The 15884-nt window shown below is 36.8% G+C and overlaps 1 protein-coding gene and 1 pseudogene across 4 annotated transcripts in view; both read left to right on the top strand.

Moving 5' to 3' along the window:
* Positions 1 to 15884, top strand: part of NLGN1 (neuroligin 1) — a 975736-nt gene that overhangs the window by 637505 nt on the left and 322347 nt on the right. The window lies entirely within an intron of this gene.
* LOC136379629 (heat shock protein HSP 90-beta pseudogene) lies at positions 266 to 2806 on the top strand (annotated as a pseudogene).

Below are 15884 nucleotides of genomic sequence, written 5' to 3'. Positions count from 1 at the left end.
GTGATTGTTCAGGAAGTGAATCTTAATGCTCATGTTACATTCAATGTCGTGGAAAGCCAACAGCATGCTTTGAACCAGAAGTTCATAGTATTCTGCTTTTTTATTGCCAAGGAAGTTCTTTGTAACTGCCACAAAAGACTGCCATGCTGCTTTCTCCTCCTTATTCATCTTCCTGAAGAATTCTTCGTCACGTATGAGGGTTTGAATTTGAGGTCCATCGAATACACCTGCTTTTATCTTCTCAAAAAACAAGGCAGGGCTCTGGAATCGCCACTGCAGATGCAGTCTGCGGCCTGTGAGCCCCCAGTCCCTGCCCGTGGTGCTCTCGAGTCCTTGCAGCTTTTCATCTTCAAGACGCCTGAGGAAGTGCACCATGGAGAGAAGGAGGTAGAGACTTTTGCCTTCCAGGCAGAAATTGCCCAGCTCATGTCCCAGATCATCAATACCTTCTACTCCAACAAGGAAATTTTCCTTCGAGAGTTATCAGTAATGCTTCTGATGCCTTGGACAAGATACGCTATGAGAGTCTGACTGACCCATCAAAGTTGGGCAGTGGTAAAGAGTTGAAAATTGACATCATCCCCAACCCCCAGGACCATACCCTGACTCTGATAGACACAGGCATTGGCATGACCAAAGCTGATCTCATAAATAATCTGGGAACCATTGCCAAGTCTGGTATGAAAACATTTATGGAGGCTCTCTCTTCAGGCTGGTGCAGACATCTCCATGATTGGACAATTTGGTGTTGGCTTTTATTCTGCTTACCTGGTGGCCAAGAAAGTGGTTGTGATTACAAAGCACAATGATGATGAACAGTATGCCTGGGAGTCTTCTGCTGGGGGAGCCTTACTGTGTGAGCTGACCATGGTGAACCCATTGGCCGAGGTACAAAAGTGATCCTCCACCTTAAAGAAGACCAGACAGAGTACTTAGAGGAGAGGCGGGTCAAAGAAGTGGTGAAGAAGCACTCACAGTTCATAGGTTATCCCATCACCCTTTATTTGGAGAAGGAACGAGAGAAGGAAATCAGTAATGATGAAGTAGAGGTAGAGAAGGGGGAGAAAGAAGAGGAAGATAAAGATGAAGAGGAGAAACCCAAGATTGAGGATGTGGGTTCAGATGAGGAGGATGATAGTGCTAAGGATAAGAAAAAGAAAACAAAGAAGATTAAGGAAAAATATGTTCATCGAGAAGAACTGAACAAGACCAAGCCCATCTGGACCAGAAACCCTGATGACATCACTCAGGAGGAATATGGAGAGTTCTATAAGAGCCTTACCAATGACTGGGAAGACCACTTGGCACTCAAGCACTTCTCTGTAGAAGGTCTGTTGGAATTCAGGGCATTGCTCTTTATTCCCCATCGGGTTCCTTTTGACCTTTTTGAGAACAAGAAGAAGAAAAACTATCAAACTCTATGTCCATCGTGTGTTCATCATGGACAGCTGTGATGAGTTGATACCAGAATACCTCAATTTCATCCGTGGTATAGTTGACTCTGAGGACATTCCCCTGAACATCTCCTGAGAAATGCTTCAGCAGAGCAAAGTCTTGAAGGTCATTCACAAAAACATTGTTAAGAAGTGCCTTGAGCTCTTCTCTGAGCTGGCGGAAGACAAGGAAAACTATAAGAAATTCTGAGGCATTCTCTAAAAATCTAAAGCTTGGGATCCATGAGGACTCAACTAATCGGCGATGGCTTTCTGAGCTTCTGCACTATCTATCATACTGCCAGTCTGGAGATGAAATGACTTCTCTTTCAGAATATGTCTCTCGCATGAAGGAGACCCAGAAGTCCATCTATTATATCACCAGTGAAAGCAAGGAGCAAGTTGCCAACTCGGCTTTCGTGGAGCGGGTGCGGAAGCGGGGCTTCGAGGTAGTCTACATGACAGAGCCTATTGACGAGTACTGTGTGCAGCAGCTAAAGGAGTTTGATGGGAAAAGCCTGGTCTCAGTTACCAAGGAGGGTCTGGAACTACCTGAGGATGAAGAGGAAAAGAAGAAAATGGAAGAGAGTAAGGCCAAGTTTGAGAACTTCTGCAAACTCGTGAAAGAGATCTTGGATAAGAAGGTCGAGAAGGTGACAATCTCCAATAGGTTTGTGTCTTTACCCTGCTGTATTCTGACCAGCACCTACAGCTGGACAGCTAACATGGAGCGGATCATGAAAGCCCAGGCTCTTCTGGATAACTCAGCATTGGGCTACGTGATGGCTAAGGAGCACCTGGAGATCAACCCCGACCACCCCATCGTGGATCCTCTGCGGCAGAAGGCAGAGGCAGACAAGAATGACAAAGCTGTCAAGGACCTTGTGGTGCTGCTGTTTGAGACTGCGCTGCTCTCCTCCGGCTTCTCACTTGAGGATCCGCAGACCCACTGAAACCGCATCTACCGCATGATCAAGCTAGGCCTAGGCATTGATGAAGATGGAGTAACAGCAGAAGAGCCCAGTGCTGCTGTACCTGATGAGATCTCTCCCTTGAGGGCAATGAGGATGCTTCTCGCATGGAAGAAGTAGATTAGGAGTTTGTATCTGCAGATATTGTGTCCTCTGTAGTCTTCATGACTTTCCCAGCAGCCCTGAGTGGGCCTAGCCCACCTGGTTTCTCTACTGATGTCTAGTGTTTTGTTTTTCCTTCCTCACCTGTCAGTGTCTAAGGCAGGTTACAAGGGCCTCAAGCCTCCCGCTCTCACATTTGACAACGGGTTTGGATGTTGTGTATTGTGGGATTACTTATTTATTTTGTTCTGAAGTTAAAAAGTATACAAAATAAAGAAAATGCAGTTTAAAAAAAAAAAACCAAGGCAGGAAAAGCAGAAATAATATGTTGAAAGCATTCGCTTTCTCTATTCAAAGCCTGAACAAACTGCTCCATTAAGCCAAGTTTGATGTGAAGTGGGGAAAAATGATCCTGTCTCGATTAACTACAGGTTCATCCACAATATTTTGCATCCCTACTTCCAGAGCATCACAAAGTTTCAGCCACTTCTTCTGTATCCAGTGTTTCTCCCGAGCTCAGCTGTCCCACAAACTCAGAAAGTAAGGATACTTCGTGAAACCTCTCTGTTGTCCTAGCAAGAAACTTACCATTTTAAGATCTGCACAAATGATCCAGTTATGCTCCTCATTCTTCAGAAAGTCCAGGACAATTTTTACGTCATTATAATCTTCTCGCAGATGAGTTGAATAAACAATTGAAACTGCTGCATAAACATTACTGTTGTGTAGGAGAACACATTTCAGACTCTGTTTAGAGCTGTCAAGAAATAGCCGCCATTCTGTTGGACTGTAAGTGGTAACACCTAGCTGGCTGAGAAGACTACTGATATCATGACAGTAAACAAAGTGTTTGTCTTCGGGAAGAAAGTCCACAAAAATTTTTCACACTTCCTGAAATGGGATACTTTAGCTGACTGGTGAAGTATATTCTTTTCTTGAAGCCTGGAGGCTAATAACTCAGCTACTTTCTTTGATAGGCCCAAATCTCTTACTAAGTTATTCAATTCAGGTTGGTTAAACCGCTGAGGGGTTAATGAATGCTTGGTATCAGAAGAAGACCCTTCAGATTCTACAACCATTTCCTCATGCATCTTATCAAAATACACTTGATCACAATGTTTACTTTCTTCATCCTTAGAAGAAATAAAACCATTGAAAACTGGAACCGGGAGTGCCTCAGAGTATGGGATAGGTTGTATTGCTGAAGGAATATTAGGATATGTGATCATATGCTGTTTTTTGGTTGTTTTTTTGTTTGTTTTTTTTGCTGATGCCCTTTGTATGGATCAAACAGAAATAACAATCATTGCTGTGGTCCTTAGCTTCATGCCAAACCATGGGAATACGAAAAGGCATTCCTTTGCATTTTCCTTTTGTCCAGTCATGAAGCATTTCCTCACAATTATGACACACAATATGAGGAGCCCAAGTCTTGTCTTGATCACCAAGGGGAACTTGAAAATAGGCAATATATGCACGTGTCACAAATGATGAAATATTGTTCCTTTGATGTTGAAGTGTGTAACAGTCACATATATAACAGAATGTGTCAGGACTATTCTTACATTTACGCCTACTCAAAGAAGCCATGATTCAATCTTAAAACGAAATAAGAGGGTGTTTTTATCAGATAATAATTTTTTACATTTAAAGACAACTACAATTATGTAAAAGTGATGTTTGTAAAACATTAAGTGCCTTGTGTTTATGTTCAATCCAAGAGTCATTGCCCTTTAACTCCAATTTAAAAACCAACGCATGCCATTAACTGTAACAAAAAGAAATTAAAATTGACTAAAAGCTAGAGCATACACTAAAAAATGAATTTCAGATTTGGAATTAGCAATGCAGAAATATATAGAAAAAGTTCTGAAACCTCATGCAACACCAAATGAAAAAAAAGTTGTTCCCCAGTGAGAACAAGGCAAAGATGCTCCTTTTCATCACTGCTACTCAACATAGTACTGGAAATCCTAGCTGATAAAATAACATAAAAACAAAAGGAAACAAAAGGCATATATATTGGACAAAAAGAAATAAAATTCTCAAAAAAAATTTTTCAGATGACATGATTTCTATGTAGAGAATCAGAATAACTGACAAAACCTCCTGCACTAGTAAGCAACTATAGCAAGGTTGTACGATACAAAAGTCAATCACTTTTCTGTATAACAACAATAAGCAATTGAATTTGAAATAAAAAGCACATTATTATTTACAGAAGCATCACCCTAAATGAAATAGGTATAAATCTAACAAGATATGTATAAGATTTATAGGAGTAAAACTATAAAACTCTGATGAAATATCTCAAAGAGGAATTTAATCAATGGAATGATAACCCATGTTCATGGATTGGATGTCTTAATATTGTCAAGATGCCAGCTATTACCAACCAAAACTATACTGCTCACAAAAATTAGGGGCTATTTCAACACCTCATATTTATTTTGAAATAGCCCCTAATTTTTGTGAACATTATATAAATTCAATATGATTCAAATTAAAACCTCCTCAAGTTATTTTATTTTTATTGACAAACTGATTCTAAAGTTTATATTGAGGGGCAAAAGACCTGAAATTACCAAATCAATATTGAAAGGACAAAATTGGAGACTTACACTATCAGATTCAAGTCTTATTATAAAGCTATAATAGTCATTATAATGTGCTGTGAGGAAACAATAGACAAATTGATAAGTGGAACAGACTAGAAAGACAAATAATAGACCCAAATAAATGTAATTAACTGATCTTGACTAAGAAAATAAAAGCAGTACATTAGAGCAAAGATATCTTTCAACAAATGGTGGTAAACAACTAGACATCCAGAAGCAAAAAAAAAAAAAAATCTAAACAAAAATTACATCTTTGAAAAAAATTAATCAAAATGGATCATAGACCTAAGATAATATAGTAGAAAACCTAAATGTTCTTGGGTATAGTAGCATGTTTTTAGATAGTACACTGAAGGCATAATTCATAGAAGAAATAATTGATGATAGACTTCTTTTAAACTGAAATTTTCTGCACTGAAAAGAATCATCAATAGAATGGGAAGACAAGCTACTGACTGGGGTAAAATATTTGTAAAAGACATATGTGAGAAAGGACTATTATCCAAAATATACAAAAGTCTCTTAAAACTCAACAATAAGAGAACAAACATGGGTCAAAGACATGAAAAAACATTTCAACAAAGTAGGTATATCTGTGGCAAGTAAACATATGAAATGATATTCAACATAATGGTGAAAGAAATGCCATACATGAGTAAAAAGATGTCATAGATATTTAAAAAAAGAAAAAGGAAATTTGGAATGAACATGAGATAAGTTAACAGAAATATGAAATGGGGTCTGAGTTTCGGGGTAGGACCCAGGAATCAGTTTTTTTAACTCTTCTTAAGTGATTCTAATTGCACAGCATATTGAGAATTGCTGGTCTAGTTGAAATCACTAATAAGTAGAAGGAAATACAAATTTGAACCTTGAGTCTTTGTTCTGAAGAGCAGACAGGTTTTAACGGCCCCAGAAAATTTCTAGTGAAGCTTTTTGTCTGGTGAGGAAGTCATTTTATTCTACTTGCTAGTAAGAAGTTTAGGGGAACAGAAGTATGTGGAATAGAGCTATATTGGTGCTGCCCCAAGTTTTCTCATTCATGGCTTTGTTAGGGTCAAAAGCATGGCTATTCATAGTAAGTAGAAATTCTTTTACAGATTAGAATTTTATGTTAGGTTGGGATAAAGTCTCCTGAGTAATTTATCCATAAAATGTCAATACTTTATTAAAAGGAATTTAGAGAAGTGTATGAAGGACCTCTCTCTTACTTCAGCTTGCATAAATTGGGTGCATATAAACAACAGAAATTTATTATTTTGGAGATTGGAAATTTAAAATCAAAGTGTAAGCTAAGTAATATCTGATGAAAGACCTCTCAGGCTAGCTCTTTGGTGACTTTTATAAGGACACTAATCCCATTCATGAAGCCTCCACACTTATGACTTCCCAAAGGTCTCACCTCCTAATACCATCACATTGAGGGGTAAAAGTTCAACATACAAATGTCAGGAAGATACTAATATTCAGTCTCTAACAATCTCAGAGGTCTGTATAAAAGAATATAACAAACATAAACAAAATGAAGTAGCAGGTAATTATGTAGGAGTGAGGCTGGAGTGACAAGAGCTGAATGAAAGACAAGTTTGTGTGTGCCGAGAAAGAAGCTTACTTTTAGAGGTGGGAGAGCTGTAAAGAAGGCCTTCAAGTTTCAAAAGAGTAATTAATGAGTAATGGTGACTTAATCCAGTATAGCATCAGAAGTGCTAAGAATTTGCCAAGAGAAAATTGCAAAGCTTCTTTTCCTTTGTTGAAAATACTTTAATTTTTACGTCATATATTTAGTTGGAATGGCTTTAGAAAAAAAGCGTTAACACAGTAAAGCAGAGTTCTTTTTTTTTTTTTTTTGTATTTTTTCGAAGCTGGAAATGTGGAGAGACAGTCAGACTCTCCGCATGCACCCCACCGGGATCCACTCGGCATGCCTACCAGGGGTAACGCTCTGCCCCTTCAGGGCGTCACTCTGTTGCGACCAGAGCCACTCTAGCACCTGGGGCAGAGGCCAAGGAGCCATCCCCAGCGCCTGGGCCATCTTTGCTCCAATGGAGCCTCGGCTGCGGGAAGGGAAGAGAGAGACAGAGAGGAAGGAGAGGGGGAGGGGTAGAGAAGCAGATGGGCGCCTCTCCTGTGTGCCCTGGCTGGGAATCAAACCCGGGACCCCTTGCACGCCAGGCTGATGCTCTACCACTGAGCCAACCGGCCAGGGCCCAAGCAGAGTTCTTTACGTCCATGCTAGTCAATGATGGTCCATGGACCAGTAATATTGAGAGCTGCTAGAAGTGCATCGTTTAAGATTCTACGCAGAGCCCTGGCCAGTGTGTGTATACACACACACACACACACACACACACACACACACAGAAATAGTACTCAGCCATAAGAAAGGATAACATATTGTCTGTAATGACAACATGGATGGACCTGTATTCTTTTAGAAAAAAAAATCTATTAAATAAAAATATCTTAAAATTATTTTCAGAAAACATATTTTATAATATGAAAGAGAGGGTTTTCAAAAATTATTTTGGTTTAATATAAATCTACTCACCCAAGCTAAACTCCATAATTTAGGACTTTGCTTCTTAAATTTTAATGTGCATACACTACGCCTTCAGATCTGTGTAGAATCTTATTTTTAATTTTTTTTTTTGTATTTTTCTGAAGTTGGAAATGGATATATATATCTCCCCATCTTCTTTATCCAATCCTCTATCGAAAGTCACTTTGGTTGTTTCCATGTCTTACTTAGTGCTGTGATCAACATGGCTGTGCATGTGTCTGTACAAACATTTTTGAGTTTGGGGGGTAGATATCCAGTAGAGGGATTGCTGAATGATATGATAATTTTATTCCTAGTTTTTTGAGGAGCCACCATAATTTCTTCCATAATGGTTGTACCAGTTTACATTCTCACCAGCAGTGAATGAAGGTTCAACCTGTCCAACAGTTGTTACTACCTGTCTTGTTGATAAGAGCCAATCTAACAGGTGTGAAGTGATATATCATTGTAGTTTTGGTTTGCATTTCTCGAATAACTAATCAAGATGAGCATCTTTTTATATACCTACTGGCCATTTATGTCTTCTTGGAGGAAGTGTCTATATAGGTTTTCTCCCCATTTTTTAATTGGATTGTTTGCTTGCTTATCTGCTGAGCTTTGTGACTTTATATATTTTGGATATTAACCCCTTATTGAAGCTGTTGTTTGCAAATATCATCTCCCATTTGGTTGGAAGCTTTTTAGTTTGATATAGTCTTATTCATTTAATTTGTTTTTTTCTTTGACAGAGACAGGAAAAATTGAGTCAGAGAGGGACAGATAGGGGCAGACAGACAGGAATGGAAAGAGATGTGAAACGTCAATTCTTCATTGTGGTACCTTAATTGTTCATTGATTACTTTCTCATATGTGCCTGGATCTGGGGGGGCAGTTACAGCAAAGCAAGTGACCCCTTGTTAAGCCAGGGACCTTGGGCTTCAAGCCAGTGACCTTTGTGCTCAAGCTAGCGACCATGGGGTCATGTTTATGATCCCACGCTCAAGCTGGTGAGCCTGTGCTCAAGCCAGATGAACCTGTGCTCAATCCAGCAACCTCAGGATTTTGAACCTGGGTCCTCTGCATCCCAATCCAATGCTCTATCCAATGTGCCACTGCCTGGTCAGGCCTGCTCATTTACTTTTTCATTTACTTCCCTGGCCATTGGATTCAAGTTCATAAAATGTTTTCTAAAGGCATGATCCATAAGTTTACTATCTATTACATGTTTTCTTCTATGCAATTTATTGTTTCAGATCTTATATTTAGGTCTTTGATCCATTTTGAATTAATTTTTTTGCATGGAGACAAAGTGTAATCAAGTTTCATTCTTTTGCATATGCCTTTCCAATTTTCCCAGCACCATTCATTGAAGAGGCTTTTGTTTCTCCATTGTGTGTTTTTGGCTCCTTTGTCAAATTTGATTTGTCCATACATACGTGGTTTTATTTCTGGGTTCTCAATTCTGTTCCATTGGTCTGTATGTCTGGTTTTTGTTTGATTGTTTGTTTTTGGCCAATACCATGCTATTTTTCTTCTTTTTTGACAAAGACAGAGAGAGAGAGAGCATCAGAGAGAGAGACAGATAGGGATAGACAGACAAGAAGGGAGAAAGATGAGAAGCATCAATTCTTTGTGCAGCATCTTAGTTGTTCATTGACTGCTTGTTCATTGACTGCTTTCTCATGTGTGCCTTGACCGGAGGGTTGCCGCACAGCGACTGACCCCTTGCTGAAGTGAGAGACCTTGGGCTTCAAACCAGTGACCTTTGGACTTGAGCCACCGACCATGGGGTCATGTCTGTTATCCCACTCTCAAGCCAGTGACCCTATGCTTCTGCTGGTGATCCCACACTCAAGCCAGAGATGTCAGACTTTCAAATCTGGGTCCTCCACATTTTAGTCCGAAGCTCTATCCACTGTGCCACTGCCTCATTAGGCAATGCCATGCTGCTTTGATTATCATGGTTCTGTAGTATAATTGAAGTTAAGTAGTGTGATCTTCCAGCTTCATTCTTTCTCTTCAGAATTGCTTTGGCTATTCAGAGGTTTTTTTATGGTTTCATACAAATCCGGCGATTTAAAAAAAAATTTAAAGAATGACATTGGGATTTTGATAGAGATTGCATTAAATTTGTAATTATGTTGGTTAATATGGCCATTTTAACTGAGTTGATTTTTCAAATTCATGAACATGGAATATTTTTTCATTTCACTGTGACTTTTAAATTTCTTTCAATAATGCTTTGTAGTTTTCAGTATATATGTAGGTCCTTCACATTTTTTGTTTATTACTTGTTACTTAATTATTTTTGTTGTTGCAATTGGAAAAAGAATTTCTTTTTTTAGTTCATTTTCCGAAGTTTCATTGTTTGCACATGGAAAGCAAGAGACTTGTATCTTACAATTTTACTATATTGGTTTATTGTTTCTAATTATTTTTGGTGGAGTCTTTGTGGTTTTCTATATACAGGATCATGTCATCTGCAAAAAGTGATGCCATATTTCTTCTTTCCTGATATGAATGCCTTGTCTTTCTTTCTCATGCCTGATTGTGCTGGCTAAACTTTCCAGAACTATGTTGAATAAGAGTATAGAGGGTGGATAACCACGTCTTGCTCCTGATTTTAGAGGAAAAGCCTTCATTTTTTCATCATTTAGCTGATGATATTAGCTGATAGTTTGTCATATATAGCCTCTATAATGTTGAGTACTTTCCTTCTATACCCATTTTATTGAGTGTATTAAATATAAAGGGATGTTGTATTTTATCAAATGCATTTGCTGCTTCTTTTGATAAAATCATATGATTTTTGTTCTTTGTTTCGCTAATGTGGTGTATTATGTTGATCAATTAACGTATGTTGAACCATTCTTGTACTCCTGGAATGAATTCTCTTGATCATGATGTATTATTTTTTAATGTGTTATTGTATTCGATTTGCTAGTATTTTGTTTAGGATTTTTGCATCTGTATTCATTAGAGATACTGTTTTTTTTATTTTTGTTATTCTTGCCAGGTTTTGGTATCAGGGTTATGTTGGCCTCATAAAATGTATTAAGGAGTATTGCTTCTTTCTATATTTTTTAGAAAACATTGAGAAGGATAGTTACCAAATCTTCTTTGAATGTTTGGTAGAATTCACTAGTGTAGCCGTCTGGTCCTGGACTTACGTATTTTGGGGAGGTTTTTGATAGTTGTTTCTATTTCCTCCCTGCTATGGGTCTATTCAAGTTTTTGACGTGTATATGATTTCACACATAGGTGGAATATAAAACTGAGACTCATAGACATAGATAAAAATAAAGTGTGGCACAAGCCAGTTGACTCAGTGGTTGAGCATTGGCCCAGCATATGAATGTACTGGGTTCAATTCTTGGCCAGGACACACAGGAGAAGCACCCATTTGCTTCTCCACCTTCCCCCTCTCCTTCCTCTCTATCTCTCTCTTTCACACCCGCAGCCAAGGCTCCATTGTAGCAAAAGTTGGTCCGGGGCACTGAGAGTGGCTCCATAGCCTCTGCCTCAGGTGCTAGAATGGCTCTGGTTGCAATGGAGCAATGCCCCAGATGGGCAGAGCATCACCCTCTAGTGGCTTTGCCAAGTGAATCCCAGTCTGGTGCATGTGGGAGTCTGTCTCTCTGCCTCCCTGCTTCTCACGTCAAAAAATACAAAAAAATAAAAATAAGTAAATAACAAATAAAGTGGTTACTAGAGGGAGGCAATTGTAGAGAAAGGGAATATGGAAGGGGAGTAAAAAGAACAAGTATGTAGTGATAGAGAGTGATTTAACTTTGAGTGATGGGTACATAACACAGTTAACTTTTAAAATGTTATAGAGATGTTTACCTGAAACTTATATACTCTTATTGATCAATTTTACCATGTTAAATTTAATTTTCTGAATTAATAAAATGATTATTTTTAACATGAATATATCTCCTTATGTAAATTTCAATGTAAATTAGGTTTTGTTTAAAAAACAGGATGAAAAATAAAGCTTTAAAAGAAAAATATATTTGTATATTTTATCTTTAAAGCTTAAAGTATTACATGCCTTTCCTGAGTTATTATAAGAATTAGTATTGTTTACCAGTTGAATTTATCAAGATAATAATGATTTTCATGCAAACTCAGATTTTAGATGCACTTGCAATATATAACCAAATATATGTATAATATTTAATGGGATTTTTGATATAAGCATGTTTTGCAACAGTTCATACTTATATGAAATTATAGAATTTTAACGATGTGATAGACCTTATAAATGGCCTAAAGTAATGCCATTCAATTCTGCAATTCTTTTCTGTGTGTCTGTGGATGAAGAATTAGTTATCAGTGTCACTTCCTATGATTTGTAAACTCTACTTGATTTGTGTAGTCTAAAGATAAGCTTTGTTTTTATTGTATCTCTATCAACATTATTTAGAAACCTTTGTTTAAAACTGTGGTTAACCAAAACTATCAGAGCACTTGGCTATGAATTTTATGAAGAAGTTTCTGGACCATGTTAGGCTTATACAATTGAATTTTTTGAAAGTTAAAACATAACTGTTTTATTATCAGCTCTTTGGATTTAGGACTAGCTTATTAATATTTGTCAAAGTAAATTTGAATCTTGATTCTGTCATTTCTCATATTAGCAAATCCATTAGCTAATATAGTTTCCCTCTATGTTTTGTGTTATCAGCAAATTTTATACACCTCTTTATATCCTTGCTAACTGACCAAAATGTTCAAACTAAAAGACTGCTCTGCTAAAATTAAGACAGTCTTGGTTTCTAATGTACAAACATAATTACTATATGGAATAAAATTAGTTGAGCTTAGAGGAAGGTCTGCATGAATCTGTGTTGGCTCCTGTTCAGTTCATTACTTTCTAAATGAAAAGATACTAATTTATAAGCAATAGGAAATAGTTTTCTACTTTACATTTAATATGGAATAATAGTCATCAAGATTTCAGTATACAGAAATTTTGTCAGAGAACAATTCCAGTTTAAATATTAACATCTATTGTTTAAACAAAGTAGAAGGCTATACAGAAAGAGTATGGCCAGGTATGGTTACTGTGGGAGTCATAATAGTGTCTTAAATTACATCTGGGTTAAAACTCAATCATAACATCATTTTGCTGTAAGATTTTTGTATTTAATTAACTTCTTATTTTACAAATTATAGCTTTATTACTTCTAGGGAAAATTATGAAACCCTTAAAGGTTATTCAATGTATTTAAATTAACAAGTCATCCTGGGTCATATCCAATAATTAATATTTCTTTAATAAAAATAAAATGAAGATTTCTTCTTATTAAATGGTATTATATACTATCTTCATTTATTTAATATTACTTAACTTCTCCCATGTACTTTTTATTCAAGGATATAATAGTCTGTTATAATTTGATCTCTATTTCATTGATGGACTAACTGGAATATCACAGGTGTAATGACATTTTTTGAATTGTATGTCCCACTATAAAGATAAAGGTAGTTTTATTATAATCTATGATTTCAAATATTAAATAACTAATTTAATTTTTATTAAATTGCTGACAATCTCTACAAGTGTTACTAGTTGGAAAAGTTAGAAAATCCATAAGTTCTGGGACCTTGTCTATATATTTTTCATCATATCTTTAGACTCCAATGTAAGTGCCTAAAATGTAGCAGGTATTCAATAAATATTTGTTGAATAAAAATATGGGTGAATTGTAATACCTATGAATCTTTGACTTAGAAAACAACTCCAACTGCAAAGTCCAAATATTATACGTACTTTACTTATTCTATCAAATTGTACCTTTTTTTTTAGTGAGTGAGAGAGAGAGAAACAGGGACAGACAGGAAGGGAGAGAGATGAGAAGCATCAACTTGTTGCAGCACTTTACTTGTTCATTGATTACTTTCTCATATGTGCCTTGACTGGGGGTTTCCAGCTAAACCAGTAACCCCTTGCTCAAGCCAGAGACCTTGGGTTCAAGCTAGTGACCTTTGGGCTCAAGCGAACAACCATGAGGTCATGTCTATGATCCCACGCTCAAAGTCAGTGACCCTGCACTCAAGCTGGTGAGCTTGCATTCAAGCCAATGACCTCGGGGTGTCAAACCTGGATCCTCAGTGTCCCAAGTCGATGCTCTATCCACTGCATTATCCACTGCCTGGTCAGTATGCACTTTTTTTTATTTATTATGGTGAGAAATCAGCATAAGCCGTATGCCATATTTGTACTGTTCTCACTGTACACAACAGCACAATCCCTCACACACACAAACACATGCTTTGCTCAGCCTGGCCCATGAGAAACTGCTCATGCTTTTCTTGCCTCCTGAAATAAATTTCATTGTATCAGAAAGCTAAATTTATAGAGAAACAAACAATAGTTAAGTATGTGTAGTCTGGAGTGAGATTTCTGAAGTTAAATCTAGCTATTTGATTTATTAGCTTTTAACATTAAACACAATACTGCACTTACATGTGTTTCATTTTTCTTATGTTTATAATAAGGGTTATAATAGTTTCTACCTTAATACTTGTAAAAATTAAATGACCAAACAGTTAACAAAGTTAACTTTATTCTATTTTTACTGTATTTAGACCTTTGCTTTTAGACTCCCTGCAGTATGCAATCGAGCTTCTTTCCCCAGCCGCCACCTGCCCCGCCTAACCTTTCTCTCCTTCACTGTCTGTAAGATTATCAGCATTTCCAAATCTAATGACTTTTCTTAGGCTTTGTCCTTGTTTTCCCCATAAACAGTTGTAAGGACCTCACTGACTTTTTTACTCCAGTCATCTTTCTACCTCTCTAGACTATATTTCTATTTTAAAGACTTCTACTTGTATTCTCATCAAGACTTTTACTTTTTTCTGGTCATCAGGTTATAGTCATCCAGGTACAAAAATAAGATCAGTCGGTTATTCATTTTCATTCTTTATTATCTCACATTTTGTCTCACATGTTCCCCTTCCCTCTGTTCCAACTGACATTCTCTTTAAGGAAGGCATCAGTTAACTTTGTCCCGTCTCTTACTATCTATCTAAATCACAATTCTACGCAGCTTTATCTATTGATCTCAAATTTCCAGTCCTTTCTAGTTGCTGTTTAGCTGCTACCTTATTGCTTCTATTTGCCTTGTTATAAACTAAATTATGCCCCCCATACTCATGTGTTGAAGCCCTAACTCCTAGTATCTCAGAATGTGCCTGTATTTGAACCATAGGCCTTTTAAAGAGGTAATTAAGTTAAAATTATGTTATTGAAATCGGGCCTTAATCTGATAGAACTAGTATCTCATTGGCACTTTTGTTGTTTTTTTCATATCTTGGATATTGTAAATAATGCTACAGTGAGCATAGGGGTACATATTTTGTTTCAAATTAGTGTTTTAGATATATTCACAGAAGTTAAATCACTGGGCCATAAGGCAATTCCATTTTTAAATTTTTGAAGAAACTCCATACTGTTCTCCACAGTGGCTGCACCAGTCTGCATTCCCAGCAGCAGTGCAGGAGGGTTCCCCTTTCTGCACATTTTTACTGACACTTGTTATTTGATGATTTATTGACGTTAGTCATTCTGACAGGTTTGAGATGACATCACATTGTGGTTTTAATGTGCATTTCTCTGTCATTTAGTGACATTAAGCATATTTTCATATGTCTATTGGCCATCTTTATGTCCTCTTTGGAGAAGTGTCTATTTAAGTACTCTGCCCACTCTTAATTGGATCGGTTGTCTTTTCAGTGTTGAGTTGTATAAGAATTGTCTTCTCCCAATTAGTAGGTTATCTTTTGCTGTGCAAAACCTTTTTCACTTGATGTAGTCCCATTTGTTTTTGTCTTTTGCTTCCCTTGCCTAAATAGATATATCAAAAATATATATATATATATTGCTAAAAGGAATGTCAGAAAAGTTACTACCTATTTTTTTCTTTTATGAGTTTTATGGTTTTGAATCTTATATTTAACTCTATAATCCATTTGAGTTTATTTTTGTATATGGTACAAGAAGGTGATTTAGGTTCATTTTTTTTTTTTTTTTTGGTGTATGTTATGTGTCCAATTTTCCAATACCATTTATTGGATAGATTTTCTTTAACTCGTTGTATCTTCTTGCCTCTGTTGTCATATATTAATTGACCATATAGGTGTGGGTTTATTTCTGTGCTCTCTATTCTGTTCCATTGATCTATGTGTCAAATTTTATGCCAGTACCATGCTG

Source organism: Saccopteryx leptura, chromosome 8 (genome assembly GCF_036850995.1).
Source record: "Saccopteryx leptura isolate mSacLep1 chromosome 8, mSacLep1_pri_phased_curated, whole genome shotgun sequence".
Taxonomy (NCBI): domain Eukaryota; kingdom Metazoa; phylum Chordata; class Mammalia; order Chiroptera; family Emballonuridae; genus Saccopteryx; species Saccopteryx leptura.
Note: the sequence above shows the minus strand (reverse complement) of the source record. Positions and strands in the feature narration are given on the sequence as shown.